General features: G+C 41.4%; 1 protein-coding gene across 6 annotated transcripts in view; it reads left to right on the top strand.

The window, feature by feature from the left end:
- The first annotated feature begins 414 nt into the window (after window positions 1-414).
- Window positions 415-16,979, top strand: part of ATP2B1 (ATPase plasma membrane Ca2+ transporting 1) — a 115,200-nt gene continuing 98,635 nt past the window's right edge. For 3 of the 6 annotated variants that reach the window (XM_050934601.1, XM_050934562.1, XM_050934612.1), the window contains exon 1: window positions 421-559. The gene's annotated coding sequence lies outside the window, so the exon portion shown is untranslated. Of the gene's footprint in view, window positions 560-717; window positions 946-1,096; window positions 1,260-16,979 lie in introns of those variants that run through there. The other 3 variants (XM_050934581.1, XM_050934572.1, XM_050934591.1) reach the window with 3 other exon arrangements.

Below are 16,979 nucleotides of genomic sequence, written 5' to 3'. Positions count from 1 at the left end.
CCTCCCCACGCCTTACATAAAGCGAGAACCTCCTCCCCCTGCGAATTTACACTCTCCTCTGCCCCGCCTATGCAGGGAGCTCCCTCTCTCTGCTCCCCTCCCCTGTGCAGGGAGCTCCCCCTCTCTGCCCCGTGCTTGCAGTGAGCTCCCGCGCTCGACCTTCTTCCTGTGCCATGGGCTCCCCCGCTGCCCGCTCCCCTGTGCCCCGCTACCCCGCGCAATGAGCTGCTCCTCACCCTCCCCGAAGAGAAGCTCGTAGCAAAGTCACCAACAAGCCCGCCGGGCCCCATCAAACGCCTCGGCCCGGCCCACTCACGTCATGGAAACAAGCACGTCACATCCAACAGCCAATGGGAGAAGGGGAAGGCGGGGAGAGCGCCTGGCTCCGCCCACTCCCCCTTTTCCCCGCGGAGGCTCCTCCCTCTCCTCCCCCATTGAAGGCGCCGCACGTCGGGAGCCCCTTCACCCGAGCGAGACCCCGTCATGTGACCGCCGGGACGAGGGGTAGGAAGCGGCAGTTGCAGCGTGGGGCGGGGGTGGCTCGGCGAGCATCGAACGAGTGAGTGACGGGGGAGGCGGGGGCCGCGCCGCTCCGCCCCGCGGCTGCCCCGCAGCCCGGCCAGGAGGTGCTGGCGGTGGGCGCGGTAGCGGTTCCTCTGCAGGGCTCGAGCTGCCGAGCCGGGGCTGGTGGGGGCCGAGCCGCAGCGGGGCGCGTGCGAGGGTGAAGCGCTGGCTCCTGCTCTGTGGGGAGCCGCTGCCTGCCGGGGGTGGGACTGGCAGCCCGTCCCCCTCGTTGCCACCCCCCGTTGGCGGGGCGGGGAGGAGCTGGCCCGCCGGAGCAGGGCGGGGGACGCGGGCACCTTGTGCGCCGAGCAGGCGGCGGCAGCGGCAGATTCCCAGTGCGTCCCGAGGCGCAGTCCAGCGTGCGGCTGTGCAGCGGGCGAGGTAAGCGGCAGCCCCGGAATCAGTAGCTGGAGCATCAGCCGGCCCCGAGGCAGGGCAGCGGCCCCTCCAGCCGCCGGGTGCAGGGGCTGAGCCGCCAGCGGGCGCGGAGCGGCGGCTACTTCCCGCCCGCCTGCTCTGTGGGCTCAGCGCCTTTGCCCTCGTGGGGTGGCCGCTGCCCCCTGCAGAGGGCTGCCGCGCTGCATCCGGGGCTCGGCGTGACCTTGAGGGCGGCCGGTGCGGGGGTCTCCCCCTGCTTGGACTCCTGCGCGGGGCGGGCGTTACTGCAGCTCGGACCTTCCTAGGGAGGAGACGGGGTAAGCGGCGCCGGCGCTGTGTGACATGTGTGCTGGGCTGGGTGCTTGGGGGGCTGCAGCTGCCTCTTCCACCGGCAGCACAGGCAGTGCTGAGCCTGGCTACCCTAGTGGGCGCAGAGGCCCTGTTGGCGCCGTGCGAGCTCCTTCCCTTCCCGGGTGCACACACCATAGGTGGTGCTTAGCTCCTGTTCCCTGCCGGGTTAAGTAGTTGGGATTAGTCGTCTGCTGCTGCACGGCATGATCATCCTCAGCCTGCCTCCTTCTACCAAAATAACTAGCACCAGCCCTGCACGGAGCCAGCAAGCCTCCGCTGGCCTGGGGGCGTTTGTAACTGAGGGGCTCGCTGCCTTTTCAGTTGCACTAGCAGACTCGCCTTCCGCCGCTTTGTCTTGTGGGCGACTCCCCAGTCCGGGTTAGTTAAGAGCAGGCAAAGAGGCAGGCAGAAATTCTCCCCTTTCTCCCAGCGGACTTGCTGTTCTGATTTATTAATGGCTAGACGGACTGTGTGTGTATTGATTCTGGACTAGGAAGGAGGCATCTCTGCAACGCCTCTGAAATAGAGGGAGGACCATTGATGCTGCTCTCAGCAGCGTGCCGGAGGGCATTTGTGTGAGCAGGGTGATGTTTTGCTTCTCCCACTTAGTAGCAGGAAGTGTCTCTAACAGTGGTGCTTGTATGACAGTGTCTTTCTCAGCCAAATGGTGTATGTAACCTTTGGATGTTACACCACGTGAGTTTATGAGGAGGCCTTAATACTGGGGGATGATTGCTGCCTGTCGCAGAAGGGAGTGCTGATGCTCATTCTGGAGTGAGAGGGGATGGGGAGGGCTTTCAGAAGATGGTGACTGGGAGAATATCTCCCCGATGTCTGAGCAATTTTAGTTTCCCTGCTGATGTGAAAGTCTAGAAGTTGAAAGAACTTCTGATAGGATTTCAGGAAGAAGCTTGCTTGCTTGGAAACCTAATTGATAAATCTTATGTCCATGACCTTGGTGGCAATCCATGTATCGTATTTTTTTTTCCCCTTGCAACATAAGTGATTTCTACCAAAATAACTAGCAGCGTCTGCCTTAATTTATCAAAACTAGGACATTTAAGGCTAATAAGTGTCCCGGATGTCTCAGTTTGGTTTGCTGGTAATGTAAGGATCTCTTGAATAGTGGCCAGTTTTAATATGATCATCACTGCCATTGTGGGGGTGAATTAAGGACAGCGTTCTGAACTCAGCATGAAACTTGTTACAGCATAATCCATTTCAGTGTTTCTTGTTTCATTTCATTTTTTGTAAACTTTAAATATAAGGATAAAAGATATTCAGTAACAATTGTTAGACTATTTTTATATTGACTTAACCCCCCTCAACAAAATAGACAAAAGAAACAACCAAGTTGTTTTCTGAAACTGAGTTGTTGTATGCTGAAGGGAGCATACAACTTTTTTGATTTTTTTCTAGAGCTACCCATCAAAACTCAAAAGCTTATCTTGTAAACAAAGCATAAAGTGGGCTCATGTTAATTACATTTAAAGCTGCTGCACTGTAGCTTAGGGGAAGGGGTCATTAGTATCTGGGCCCAAAACATGGTGGGAGTGGGGTTCTGGAAGACTCTTGAGAGGTCCTTCAGTAAAATTATAAAGCATGTTCTGGGAATGAAGTCCAAATAAAATGTACCCTTGCAACATTAATATCTCATCATTTTAAACAAAATACTTGTACGCTTGTGGGAAGGGGTACAGCAGTGTGCAGATCTCTGGAAAAAACACAGCTGTCAGTGTTTACAGGTGCTTCTGCAATTAGAGTTTAAAAAACTTTGTTAAATGACCTTGATAGTTTCATTTGCCATTTTCTTTCTGTTCCATTTAGAAAGCAAGCAGTAACTGTCTTACTATAGCTAGTGGAAAAAAATGTTCAGAATTACTAGTTGGGTTTTTTAAACTTTTCAGGAACTTGTCCAAATTTTGCGTTTGTGGTATTTGGAACAAGGAGTAAACTTCTTGTATATCATTAAGCCATTGGTGTGTCTCTTGGCAGAAATGGCTTCCAGCATACGAAACTTAAATACTTATGGCATAATGATTGGAAACTTTTTTTAGTTCATAAGTGGTCACTTAATAGTAGAGCACAAAAATAGCTTTCACCCTGCACCCCCATGCTTTAAAGTGTGAAATTGCAGATTTGGAACCAACATTGTGGGGTGCTTATTTTCTTGTCACTTCTGGTTTCCCTTTACTGGTAGCAGGTTACTGTGATGGTGGTTGCAGTTTTTCACGTAGATAAGAATTCTATTTGTGCTCAAGCAGTAGGGGACTAGTAAGTCCAAGCTACTGCTAATATGGGCAAAACCACTTTTTTTTTCTAGGCAGTATGCCAGTGTACCCCAATTCTTAACTGCAGTACCTTACTATAGTAGTTAAATTCCTACTAAGCAGAGACTGTCAGATATGCTGCTTATGCTATGGATAACAGAGACCACAAAATTAATCTTCACTTTTGATGCAAGTGAAATGAACTAACTATATTTTACAGGGACTTATGCTTTATCCAACTCTTGCTGTTTTTCTGGGTATTGTGACATTATTCTTAATCACTTATATTAAAAATGTGCTTGGAAATTTCAAGTGGACTCTTTTCTAGTGTCACTATCTCTTAATGCATAAGCAATATAGGCAGAACCTTTCAGTCTCAAAATGTTAAATTTTGAGGATTTCAGTTGCTGTATTATGGTTTAATAGTATTTTTGCTGAACTGCTGAAAAATGCTTTAAGACCTCTGCTAAGGTAGTCTTGTAAATGCTTATGAAGATCTTACATAATGAAACACAACTCTGAGCTGTCTACTCATTTTAACCATACAGAACATGTGTACAGTTTCCCTAGACACGAAGGGAGAAGGTAAGCTGCAAGTACTCAAAGGATGGAAATGCCAAGGAAGGAGAAGAAATTAAGGTGGCTCTCCATGGTATGATCTAGAGAACTGGGATAAAAATAAGTGAAGGAAAATCTTTAAAACTAACATGAAGACCACCACCTAGTTAAGGATCTACTAGATGTGGGGAATAGTACACCTAGGGGATATGGTAGAAATTGTGCTGTCTAAGTAACTGCAAAATGGACTGGATAAAGCAGTTAAAACTATGCCATAGGGAATAATTCTGTGTTGGCACGTAGATGAACAAGATAACCTAGTCCTTTTTCCAACTCAAATTTCTTTTATTAATATAGAGTAAATATTAATGGCACTCAAGTATGCTTTAGACAACAAAAATGTCACTGACCTCAATCTAGTAGAACTTCAGATAGACATTTGGATGTGCAAACTTTTCATAGATTAGTCTTTTAATAAAACCATGCAACATAAACAAGAAAGACCTACATTGTTCGAAAATATACAGTATTGTTACATTTTAACTACTAATTCATTGTGTTCTTAACTACTTTAATTCTGTAAATTTTCTAAATTTAAATATAAAAAGAAATTTGTACTTAATTTTGTTGCGTATACTTAATATTTCGGAAGACTTTCTATAAGTGAATTAGAAGGATTTTTTTCAGGGTATACACTATTAAAACCAATCTTCATTGTTTAAGGGAGAAACAGCACAATACAATGAAATGTAACGAGTGTTTATTCTTTAACATATTCTGGTTTTCCAGCTCAAAGTATACTAATAGATGAAGATAAGCAGACCGTTTGTCTCTAGGCTTTTAAATGTAAACTTTATATGATAAGAGAAAATACCATGAATCTGTCATGTGCTAACTGGAGAGATTGGTAACAAGTTTGCTCCGCAAAAGAGAACCAGCGCAGTCTTGAATTAAGATTACTAAAGAGCCTAGCTGTTGTTAGATTTTAAGAACTTGCTTTGATAATCCATCTGCATTTTTTCAATGGATTTAATTAAACTGTTTGATTATGGAATACTACATCTTTCTATCCTAATTTTTGTGGTTTTATCAACTAGATGACTGTATTTTGCTTACAAATTGAGACTAGCAATTTCTAGTAACCTACTATGGTGGGCCCAAAACTTATCTTGAAATGAGTTCTAGAGAACTATAGTCCTTACACCTATTTACCATACTGAATAACTTCCCTCTTGAAGGTACCAATTTATTTTATTTTGTGGCACAAAAATGATAAATGTTAAAATAGGGCAAAATATGTATTACTAATCATTTTATCCATCTGGCTTTACAGTGAAGTAAGTGCTGCTGCTTATTGGAAGCCAGATGCCTCAGTCTAAAATTCAGAATAGAGACAGATAACTGGTTTATTGACACATTCTTATCTAGAAGATGTTTGGCTTGTTTAGAATTATTAACACTGAGAATTCTGCATGAAAACTCTATCATTCATTTTCTTGAGCGGTTAAATATTACGTAGTTGCAACTCTCTTTTCTCATGTGAAACTTGGATCACTAATACCAAAATAAGCTGAATGTAGCTGTCATTAAGTTTCTTTGTTTTATTCACCATTCCTCAGTCTTTGCCCAAAAAAAATCCTTGGGAAAAGAGAAGTTGCTGTTTCCTACTTTATAGTTTTTTACCACGTAACTTACAAGAAGGAGGACACTGAGGGTTATTAACTGAATCTTAAACCTACTTAGGTTCTTGCATCTGACTGTATTATAAATAAGACTAGATTCAGTATCTCTGTGGAACATGGCAGCACAGCATCATTGCACAACAGTTTAGGAGACGAACATAGGGGGAGGTACTATTACAATGAATACAGCAAGTGGGAGAACTTAAGAAGACTCCCTCAGCTAACTTGCCTTGGATCTGGGATAGAGAGTTTTATACATGAGATCATTAACTCGCCTACATTGGGTGTCAGACAATAGGCTGGAACTTGTCCACATGATGTTTTTGTATAGCTTGCCTAACACTAGTAGATTTTTTTTTTCCAGAATTTGATATAAAACTTGAGTTGTGAGTCCTTATGACTGGAGACACCCTTCCCAATCTCAGCTGAGTGAAACTGATGTTGCTATGTCTACCTAAGTAATTGTTTCAGCATGTGTACAGGAACGTGAATTCTGCTGTCCTTGATAAAGCTGACTTTTAATGCCAAATGCTGATCCTGAATGTCAATATTACCTTTTTAATCACTTAGCTGATGTAGGGTGTAGGTGTGGAGCATGCTAGGTTGGGAGTTTCTGCATGGGAATGCAGGGAAGAGTATAGGAGAGTCAAATGAATAAGGAAGAGGGATAGAAACAAAGGATGGAAATGAGGATGGGACATTAGGAAAGTATATTGTCAATGAATGTAACATGGTGCTGAACAAACAATAACTAGATCTTACTATATAGGTACCATATCCTCCCTTTCACTTCTGTACAGACCTATTACTGACAGCACTGGGCATTCCTCTCTTTGAGGAGGAGTGTTTAGTCCTGAACTTAAACCATGACTTATGGGCCATAATTAAACACAACATTCCATTCTTGCTTCCAAATATTTGACACTCTGCTGTAGACTAAGAGCTTGCTTAAAATCCCATTTGAAAAAAGGATCTCTCATCTCAGTGACTCCCAACATTATATTGGTGTATTGACTTTACACTGACTTGGAGGAAGGCGATTTCCTGAAGTGCCCATGTGTGTTTTGTTTTGTTTTGTTCTGTCTTCCCCTCCACCCCCCTCCCCTCTTTTAGAATCCTTCGCAATTCAGAACCAGGCCAGCCTTGCTCAAGTCCATGAGAGCCTCAATCCAAGGTGGTATAGCTGTAATAGAGGATACCAAAGAAAGAGAAAATGTGCCAAGTTTTTGACACATTATTAATTAAGATTTGTAAACATGGGACTTTTTCGTTAGCACTTACAGTGAAGAACATTGAACAGATCATGATAAAATCTTGTATTGGACATATAATCTTGGGTGGATATAATTGTAAATATAGCTAAATAACTAGCAATAATTAAAATTTAGAGTTAAAAGAAACACTCAGCTTACCTGTATTGTCCATCTCATTTGTGTGTTATATCAGAACACTGCTAGGGGAACTTTTAAGTTCATTTTGGGTAAAGTTTTCAGAGTCAGTTTACTGACTTAGAACCTCTAGTCACTGCTCAAAATGAAATTTGGGCTCCTAAGACTGAGTGCTTTTGAAAACTTCATCTTATTTTTGTTAACATTCTCTTCAAAACCTATAGGATGTTGTGAGGATTGTAAAATGTATAGTGTGTGTAGTATATGTATATACATATACTTTACATATTCAAAAAATATGCATGCTATCCTGTATATTTTCCACTGATTTGTAAGTACTACAAACTGTCTGGTCTCTGCTAGGACTTTTTTCAGGAAGGTGAAGTTAGGGTAAAATCTATGATCTTGAAGGTTGGATGTCACTTCTACTTTCAGGTGAATAGAGGCATGATCCTTCACCTGTGCAGATGTGTCAAGAACTTGATACCTTCAATATTGTCAGTTACAGGTGGAATACTTTTTATATCACTGAGATGGATATGATGTTAACTCCCAGGATAGGTGTAGGAAATATCTACCACTCTCAAAAAACACTTCCATGGAACCTGTAATCTGCTACTCTAGCTTGTGCCTTTACACTTTCAGATAAGGTGGCAGGAGAGAATACTACATTATTCAGTTCTAATCACCAGGTGTACAGTATCTGATCTATGGAGTAGGGACCTTATTTGCTCCACATTCTTAGTGCTGAACGAAACACTTGACAGACAACTTTTAATTACTTTTTGCGTTTAAAAAGAGAGGGGATTATTTGGGCACTGTTGCTATCAGGCTCTCAAGTTGTTAAGATCCAGATGCTGAAAGGTCATGTTGCTCTTTTGTCTTGTTCATATCTTATGGCTCTTTTTCACTGAAATATCCCCCATGCTTGCGTTCCACTTAATTGACTTTTGGCTTGTTAGACTTTTTAGATGTGCCATAAGTGATGCTTGAAAGAACTTAGTTAAATATAGGGTTTTGTGCTGAATAACTTAAAGAACCTTGGTACATAGGTGATTTTGAATGTGTGTAAAAGCATGTCATGTCAGAGGTGCAGCCAGACCATAACTGAGTGAGTGGAGCTGCTCCCTGAGGCAGGAGCTGCTGCTGCAGGGTGAGGTGCAGAGTGGGCTTAGTCCCACGTCCAGCCTTGGCCTCTCCTCTGGACTGGGAGAAGTGTAAATTTTGTGTAGGGCCCAGTTATGGGTTATTGCAGCCTTTCTCCCAATATCTCTATTTAAACAAAGATAGACCATGTGTTTTTTTTTTCTCCTACAGCTGTTAGTAGTCTTCAGTAACAGCAGTATTTATCAGAAGTTTGAAGCTCATGTACAGAGACTTCTGGCATAATGTAATCTCCCCTTTTTAGGTTAAAGGCTGATATGAGACAATTTGTTAAATATCTCTTTGGATGCCTTGGGTCTGCTTGGCCTTTATCAATAAGGAAAAAATACTGACCTTGCTATAGCATAGACGGCATTGGTTGTATTGGTAGATCCTCTTCTGCTAATGTACTGAGATCATGTGTCAGTGCTGAAGTTAGAGCTGTCTGTTCTGTCTATTCAGTCTCAACTATGATAGAGTTCCTTCACCTGTAATTGCTAGTGTAGATGGGGCTGCCTTAAGTGTCTTAATTCTAATCTTGCATCTTTGCAGAAAGCTTTTTGGTAACTAATCTTCTGCCCGAGGGCTCTTGGGAGGTATTGTCCAGGGTGCTGTCTTTCTTCCTCTCCTTTAGAATTGTGCAAATATTCATTTGGAGCATTAGCAAGTAGACCTAAGTGAATATTTTTTTTTTTCAGTTTGCTGGCAGTTCCAGAAATCAAAGTTGCATTTTTTGGGATGTACCAACATCTGTGTGTGTGCGCGCAAACTTCCAGTGCATCAGAAAACACATCATTTGAGCAGACTTGAAATTTTTGGTTTCAGTTTCAAGCACTCTGCTAAACGCAAAAGAGCAAAGAGGTGATTTCCTCAAGTGTTAGCCCAGTGTTTAGAGTAATTACCTAGGGTGCAGATTTGGGGGGTCGGGGGGGTGGGGAAGAGGCATTTTCCCCCCTTCTGCCTGATGTGGAGAAGGAATTTGAACTTGGGTTTCCCACAGTGCAAGAGACTACCCTAGCCACTGAGCTATGGGATTGTCTGGTGAGGATCTAACTCAGTTTCCCCTGTTGAAGCTGTTCCTTGGCCCAATGATTTGTAACTCATGATGCATACTATGAATTGCCCCATGAATGATCCTGACTATTAACTATAAACACAGTGGAACAGCTTCTCAGAGGAATTGAAGACTCTTCCTCCCATAACCCATAGCTTGGGGGCTATTGCACTCTCCTGCAGTATGGGAGACCCAAGTTCAAATCTCCATATCAGGCAAATGGAGGAATGTAACCTGGGCCTTCAATGTTCCTGATGAGGCACCTAATCACTTGGCTAAAACTTATGAGGCTGGCTCCAGCATCTCCTCAGCAGGCCACTCGGTGATTCCAGCCCATAAAATCAGAATGTTTTAGTAATGTAAAAAACTCTTTTTTTCATAGAATATCAGGGTTGGAAGGGACCTCAGGAGATCATCTAGTCCAACTCCCTGCTCAAAGCAGGACCAATCCCCAGAGAGATTTTTGCCCCAGATCCCTAAATGGCCCTCTCAAGGATTGAACTGACAATGCTCAAACCACTGAGCTATCCCTCCCCCTTAAAGGTCATTGAGTCCAGCCCCCTGCCTTCACTAGCAGGACCAAATACTGATTTTTGCCCCAGATCCCTAAGTGGCTTCCTCAAGGATTGAACTCACAGCCCTGTGTTTAGCAGGCCAACACTCAAACCACTGAGCTATACCTGTTGACGCTACTGAAACAATTTTGATGAAACTGCAAAAAAAAAAAAATTAAAATATTTGGCAAATCTGACATAAATGAATTTACTGATAGTTTTTAGGTTTATTGAAGCTTTTTTCCCCCCAGCCAACAAATTACCTGCTGAAAAAGATCTCATCCAGCTTTATTAGTAAAAAAGCATTAAATAAAGTGTTACGGTGCAGCTCTAGCTCTCCAACCCAGTCAGCTATCAAGTGCTTTCTAGAATGATAGACATTTTGGATATACTGTGGTAAGGGCTTGCTGTCTGAAAGTTAGTCTGGAGAAGACTAAACTAATGCTAGCAGGATAGGGAAGCAAGTGGAAGATGTGGCAAATTGTAAATGCCCTTTTCTACAATTACACCTCTACCCCAATATAACATGAATTTGGATATAATGTAGTAAAGCAGTGCTCCAGGGGGATGGCCTGTGCACTCCGGTGGATCAAAACAAGTTCAATATAATGCGGTTTCACTTATAACACAGATTTTTTTTTTTTGGCTTCTGAGGACAGCGTTATATCGAGGTAGAGGTGTACTTATATCTACCCTCTCAGATAGTTAAGTAAAGCAGAGCCCAGGGTAGACTTATGGCCAGGAGTTAATCAGTTTCTCCTGGGAACCACTGCTACAGTGTTCCATCCTGTAGTCACCTCACAATTAAATTTAGTGCTGTGTGCATAGGTCTGCTGATTCCTTTAGTATTCTTTGGTAGAATAGGGCTGGCTCATAATTTTCAAACTTAATATTTTTTTCTATTGGATCAAGTATGAAATGGTCTCTAGAGCATATTGTTTTGTGTTACAGGAATTTCTGAAGAGTCTGTAAAAAGAACAGGAGTACTTGTGGCACCGTAGAGACTAACAAATTTATTTTAGCACAAACTTTTGTGGGCTACAGCCCACTTCTTCGGATGCATGAAGAGTCTGTGTGTCATATCTGTGTGTGTGAGAGAGAGAGAAGGAGGGGGAAGGGGTCATCAGTGTTATGTAAAACTTACATTGCCTCGTAACTTCTATTGTACTGAGGAATTTAATTAAAATATACATAACTCCTACAGAAGTTTCTTGGGTGGTTGGACAGGAATAGTTAGGGTTCTTAAAAGCTGGGAAGATATAGGAGGCAGTTTTAGGTTACTGAGATTAACGCTGTCTGAATGTTAAAATGCTCTGTAAAAAAAGTAGTTAATGTTGACACAAACTTGTATATTTTATATGTTAGAATAAAAACTTCATTGAAATGAATGGTAGCAGTTAATATCTTAGCTATTGTTTCAGGCTGCTTCCAGACTTGCATTGATTTTAGACAGTTTAACTTCTATTTTTATTTATTTATTTATTTATTTATTTTTGAAATTGGGGGAAACACTGATGCTTGTTCTTATTTCGATTTAAATCCGGTTTGCTTCAGTTTAAGTAGATAAAATAGAGTTAATTTAGCTTAAACTAAAATGTAGATACATTGACTCCTTGCTTTGGCTGAACTAAACTGATTTAAAGTAACACCTTCAAAATAAACTGGTGAAGCTTTTTCATGTATGCAAGACCATTGTCTAATCTAGGAAAGTTGAGCTGGTTTACCTTTTTTAAAATTTAAATAAATTAAAACAATGTGAACTTAAACTTAACCCTTTCTGAACATGTTAAAACAATTTAAGCAAGAGTTAAATCTGTGTTAGATTTTAAAATCATTGATCTAGTTAAACCAGCACAACTCTTCTAGAATAGATGAGGCCTTAGGCAGACATCACTGACTTGGCTCACATTTGCAACTTTTTTTTTTTCTGTGCAACCATAAGGTTTGGAAACTCAAACGAAAGCTCGAGTTTTGGTGTGAAATTTTGTGCTAAGGGGTGTATTTAGATAGCTAAGTGGATGCAAATAACAAAGATCTTGGGTCTTAAGTTTTTAAATTGAAGCTGGTGTGGTGTGTAAATCCTGCTTGCTAAGGAGTTTCTCACCATCTGTATGACATTGGCGCAGCTCAAAAGACAGCCAGTCTTCTGAGTTGTTTGATATTTATCTATAAATTACTGAATGATTGAAGGCTAGCATATGTGAGACGTTCTTTCTGTCTTTGCCATTCTGATGCAGTTATGCTCAGTAGACACTCTCAAGCTGGAAGCCCCAGACCAGATATTGAAAGAAAAGAGGATTAGGAGAGGACTATTGGCACTCACTTTTGGTACTCCTTTTCTCATTCACCCCTATCCTTAGTCTGAAGTAGTCCTGATCATTCACCTTTCAGGGTATTCTGCAAAGCCTGTCTCTCTTCTCCCAGGATTTTAAGGGATGGACACAATGAGTTGGTATTTGGTGGTGGTGGTACGTTTTTGTAAGTGAGCTGTTGACTTTTCAGTCTACTTCATTTATGACAGCATTATTCTTGTTGAGAATGCAATGTCAAAGGGAACCCTGGATAGAAACTTTGTACTTCCTACACTCAAACAGTCTAAGGTTGCCTAATGGTATGGCTACACTTACAGTTGTACAGCGCTGGGAGTTACAGCTGTCTTCATACAGCTGTGTAGGGAAAGCGCTGCAGTGTGGCCACATTTGCAGCACTGTTGGGAGTGGTACATTGTGGGCAGCTATCCCAGCGTTCAAGTGGCTGCAACGTGCTTTTCAAAACAGGGGAGTGGGGTGGAGTGTGACAGGGAGCATGGGGGACACAGAGAGAGTGGATTTTTGGAGCTGACACTGTTCTCAGCTCCCTGCCTTGCAAGTTCTAAGGACTGGAAAACACACAGCACCTACCTTGAATCATTTAAAAAGTTTTGACCCCTTCCCCCACCCCTCTCTTATTCACTAAATGCAAATTATGCACTCCTAAATAGCCGTCAGACCACATAAGCAGCTGCTCAACACGGACTTCTCCCTCCCCCTCTGCCATGTGAGTGTGCCGTTTCTCTCTTCAAGCAAACAGCTGTGAACATTCCAAAGCAATTCCCTTGCCTGCCTCCGCTCGCTCAGCAAACAAGAGCTGTTTGTTTTTTAAATAAGCAGTTCGGGGGAGGTCGGAGTTCAGCCATTCTTCCGGTTTGTTGTGAGCAGACATTCTGGGATACCTCCTAATATCCTGGAGGCCAATAACAGCGCTTTTGGTGGCCACACTTGATGAGCAGCGCTGCATCACCAGTGCTGCAATCGTTACACCCCAAGCAGACCAGGTGTACAGCCAGTGCTGCAGCCAGGGAGTTGCAGTGCTGGATGTGCCTTGCAGGTATGGACAGTTACTAAGTTGCAGCGGTGTAAACCCACCACCAGCGCTGCAACTGTCCAGTGTAGCCAAGCCCTAAGATTTGAAATTTTAAAACAAAAATACTATGCTAATTTCAGCTACCCTCAAAGCACAGGAAATCCGCTTCAGAAGGAGAAGTGCTACTGATGGGGGGGCTTGAGGCGGGATCTTCAAGTTTCTAAAATGGTATTACAGTGCCATTTATTTATGTGGGCTAGTCAATCTAAAACTAATTATTATTATTTTTTTAATATCTTTGTATTGGGGGAATCTTTTTATGAAGCTCTTCAAAACTTCATGAGCTAAAAACTGGAGAGGTAGGACAAAATTCAGTATGCTTACAAACTCTTTTCATGTATATAAAATGCAATACATTGGATAAATATGCCGTTTAGTCCTATAGTTATATGCACAAAGGTAGTAGGTTAGTATTAGTTTGATGCTACTTTGATTAGATTGTGTGCCGACGGGTGTCCATGGGCATAGATGCTCCACCTCCTTGAGAGGCAGTAGTTATGTTGACAGGAGAAGCCCTCACATCGACATAGCACTGTCTAAACCATGGCTTAGGTTGGTATTATTTTCTACACCCCAAAGCAATGTAGTTACACCTTCATAAGTTGGTAGTGGCAGACCAAGTCTGAGATTGACATTTGTTTCATTGAGGCATCTGCTTCAAGCTCTTTACCTGTAAAAGTAGCTGAGCAATTAAATATGCCACTGCAGAGCATTTTTATTTATTTTTAACCCTTGTTTATGCTCCAAGTATCTGAGAAACAAGTTTTGGTTTGTGGCTGCTAATAATTGCATAGACCTTACTAATAGTCTAGATGATAATCCAGGTGTACTATGTGGATTTAAAAAAAATAAGGCAGTTAAACGTCTAGCTAGCAGTGAAGACAATGTGAAGTTGGCTATAAAGCAGTTTTCTGTGATCTTACTAACTAACCTGTTAGTGATTACCTGTGTAAAAAAAAAAATAGTGTATGTACTTGGAGTGTGCTCTTGGATACCTATGTCAAATTTTAAGACTCTCAAGTGAGAACTTTGAACAGCACTTCATGAACTGCTACCAATAGTAGTAAAATATGAAAATTTATCTTTATCTAAGTAGGTGAAATGTGCCCAAAACTTCAGTTAGTGAGGGCAGCAGATATTTGCTTATGCCCACTCTTACTAGGTGAATATATCACCAAAGTGTGTGCTAATTCCTGTTGTCTTGAATCAGTTTGGCAGACAGCATTAATTAACTGAATAAATAGGTTATCCTCGATCACTTAGCATCCTGTGTATGTGAAACTCTGTCATTGTTATCCGTTCTGCCTGTACGGAAAACTGTTGGGTATAAAATATTTGGCTTCATGTTTACTTAGAACTTCTGTTTCTATGCAGTCAAAACAGTGAAAACTCACAGGTAAGAGAGTGGTCCCTTTGGTCTCTCTGAAAGTATAAAAATATTTAGTAATTTTTCACTCTCGTTTAGCCATTTCAAAGGCACTCAAGGGTTTCAATGCAAAACTGATCTGACTTTCTATTCCTATCTCAACACCTGTCCCTCTGGACACACATCTGCTCAACTTTATGTGAGGAAACGTACAATAACTAAAACCAGTTTTAAAATCAATTTCTGTGTTTAAACAAGATCACTATATTTTTGCAAAAAGAACAGGAGTACTTGTGGCACCTTAGAGACTAACAAATTTATTTCAGCATAAGCTTTCGTGGGCTAAGCTTATGCTGAAATAAATTTGTTAGCCTCTAAGGTGCCACAAGTACTCCTGTTTTGCAGATACAGACTAACACGGCTGCTACTCTGAAATCTATATTTTTCCAGTGATTGTTCAGATTGTATCAGATTAACAGAGTGCAAAAATCAGCATGAATGTCCTGGTGTTATCTACATACAAATTTGAACCGGTTTAACTAAAAAGTGTGGTCCTAAGGTTAAACCTCTGCAACTCTTGTGTCCTTGAGGAAGGATGCAAGGGAATAGATCCGTTTCAAGTTTTCAAGCATAACTTATTAATTTGTGATACGCCAATAATTAAATACTTTGTACAACATTCTCTTAACTGCTAAAAAGAGGACAAGGGACTGGGGCGATCATGGCAGATAACTTATCACTGTATGTATAAAGAACTTTGAGGCATCAACTGTTTTTTGTGTTTGTTGTTTCCTCCCTCCCTGCCTGCCTGCCTGCCTCCCTCCCTCTTGTACTAAATACCACTGAGTATTTATGCTGTAAAACAGCAATAAATGGTTAACTGTATACATGAGAAATAGTCAAGTTTAAAATATGAATGCTAAGAAAACTGCAGGTTCCAAATTCAGACTATAGGTCTAAAACTTTAGAAATGTTTTCATGACTCTTTTATTTCAATTTCAGAACTTGTATGAATTATCTGCATAAGATGAGAGAATGTCCTCCTAGATTGATACTGAAAATTCTCAAAGCATTAATTTGGAGAAACACACAACAGCAAGTATATAGATTTTTGATATTTGAAAAGGATCTATATTTTAATACAAAACCATAATGAATTTCCTGAAAAAACACTAAGGATACAATCTTTAATTCAAATTCGGGCTGCAAAAAGCAGAGGAACACTATAGAATGGTAATGCAAGAGAATCAGAATATGAAATTTTTCTCTTTGCGAGCTGCAAGAGGAGGAAAGCATAAATACTAGATCTATCAAATGATTAAAAAATTAATTGCGTGATTAATCCTACTGTTAATAATATAATACCATTTATTTAAATATTTTGGATGTTTTCTACGTTTTCAAATTGATTTCAGTTACAACACAGAATACAAAGTGTACAGTACTCACTTTCATATTTTTATTACAAATATTCGCACTAAAACAAAATAGCATATTTCAATTCACCTAATACAAGTACTGTAGTGCAATCTCTTTATAATGAAAGTTGAACTTACAAATGTGGAATTATGTACAAAAAATAACTGCATTCAAAAATAAAATAACGTAAAACTTTAGAACCTACAAATCCACTGAGTCCTACTTCAGCCAATCATTCAGACAAACAAGATTGGTTACAATTTGCAGGAGATGCTGCCCATGTCTTGTTTACAGTGTCACCTGAAAGTGAGAACAAACATTTGCATGGCACTATTATATTTTGTGATGCTGGCTACTTACATGCCAGATGTGCTAAAGATTCATATGTCCCTTCATGCTTCAGCCACCATTCCAGAAGGCATGCGTCCATGCTGATGATGGTTTCTGCTAGATAATTGTGTAAAGCAGCGCAGATTGACGCATATTCTTTTTCCTCATCTGAGTCAGATGCCTCCAGCAGAAGGTTGATTTTTCTTTTTTGGTGGTTCAGGTTCTGTAGTTTCCGCATTGTAGAGTTGGTCTTTTAAGACGTCTGAAAGCATGCGCCACACCTCGTCCCTCTCAGATTTTGGAAGGCACTTGAGATTCTTAATCCTTGGGTCAAGTGTTCTATCTGTCCTTAGAAATCTCACATTGGTACCTTCTTTGTGTTTTGTCAAATCTGCTGTGAAACTGTTCTTAAAACGAACACATACTGGGTCATCATCGAGACTGCTACAACATGAAATTATATAGCAAAAATGAGTAAACCCGAACAGGAGACATACAATTCTCCCACAAGGAGTTCATT

Source organism: Gopherus flavomarginatus, chromosome 1 (genome assembly GCF_025201925.1).
Source record: "Gopherus flavomarginatus isolate rGopFla2 chromosome 1, rGopFla2.mat.asm, whole genome shotgun sequence".
NCBI lineage: Eukaryota > Metazoa > Chordata > Testudines > Testudinidae > Gopherus > Gopherus flavomarginatus.
This window is presented reverse-complemented; position numbering and strand designations above follow the sequence as displayed.